The sequence below is a fragment of the Galeopterus variegatus genome, unplaced genomic scaffold (assembly GCF_000696425.1).
Source record: "Galeopterus variegatus unplaced genomic scaffold, G_variegatus-3.0.2 Scaffold2064, whole genome shotgun sequence".
Classification (NCBI taxonomy): domain Eukaryota; kingdom Metazoa; phylum Chordata; class Mammalia; order Dermoptera; family Cynocephalidae; genus Galeopterus; species Galeopterus variegatus.
The window spans coordinates 153,321-154,644 of record NW_007728175.1 but is presented as its reverse complement, the minus strand read 5'-3'; positions in this window follow the sequence as shown (position 1 = coordinate 154,644).

Sequence of the window (1,324 nt, the reverse complement as noted above, 5' to 3'; positions counted from 1 at the left end):
AAGGAAAAACTTCTACCATTTTAGTATCAAGAAAGGTAGTGTGTCAGCTCCTCACAGCTTCCTTCCTGTCAGATTGATCCTGGGATATGACAGAGGAATGATCAAGGTGTGAATTGTTTCCATACTGGTACCGGGGCTGCAGCTGCTCTGTGGAATACCTGGAGGAACTTAAAAGTGAGAATGGAGAACCAGTAGACTTCAATGAATCTGGTGATCAGTCCACAAGATACCGGTTAACAAATATTCCATGTCCAGAACTTTTAGAAGAAATCAGACACACCTGTACTCCCAGGCACTCACAATAAAATACTGTATTTAATTTCTGATGTGCTAAGGAGAGTTTAGTACAGTGAACTTGAAACTGCAGGGAAAAAACAAAGTGTGATTAACACAGAGGTTAACAGTACCACCCTCAGACCTGCCAAGAGGACTCCTGGAGAGACTGCTCCTGGCCCTCCTTCTGCCATGTGCTTCCCTGAGGCACGAAGTTTTCAGGACCAAGGAAATGTAAACACCCAGTCTGTGTCCCCCAACTCCCTGAACCTACCACCACCAGACCACAGTCTCGGGATCCAAGACTCCAGAATTCCCTGACTAAACAGACTCAAGCCCACTTCCAGGGCTTGTATGAGTCTCTTCCCTGGGCTCACTCTCACAAAGGTAGTGCTGCCAAAGTGCATACCCCGAGGCCCAAGAGGTGGGTGGCCAATGGGTGCCAGGGTTTACCGGAATATGATGTCACTTGTGGAGGTGTGGGCTGGGGTGTCCCTTGCCCTGTGGGAACCAGGAGTGGGAAGAGAATGGAAGCAGGCCTTGACCATGGAATGGCCTGCCTTGACACTACATTGTAGCATAGAACTTGAGCCTGAGAATTCTAAATTCAAACTTGGACTTCCAGGATGTTATATATATTTTTGGCAGCTGGCCAGCATGGGAATCCAAACCCTTGACCTTGGTATTGTTGGTACCACGTTCTCCCATGTGAGTCATTGGCCAGCCGCAGGATGTTATATTTATCAAGGTAGGAAGACTGAACATATCTGAGTTCAACTTGATTTATAACTTTTTTTTTTTCCTTTTTGTCTTTTTTCGTGTCCGGCAACGGATCGCAACCCTCAGTGTTGCGCCCGTACCGGACCGGGACCGGCAACGGAATCGCAACCCTCGGTGTTGCTCCCGCACCTCGCTCAGCCAGTGAGCGGCTGGTCTGTATGTGGGATCCGAACCCTCGGCGGGAGCGCCGCTGCGTTCCCAAGTGGCGCACTGTAGCAGTGCGCCACCGGGCCGGCCCTGATTTATAACTTTTAAATAGTAAGACATGGTA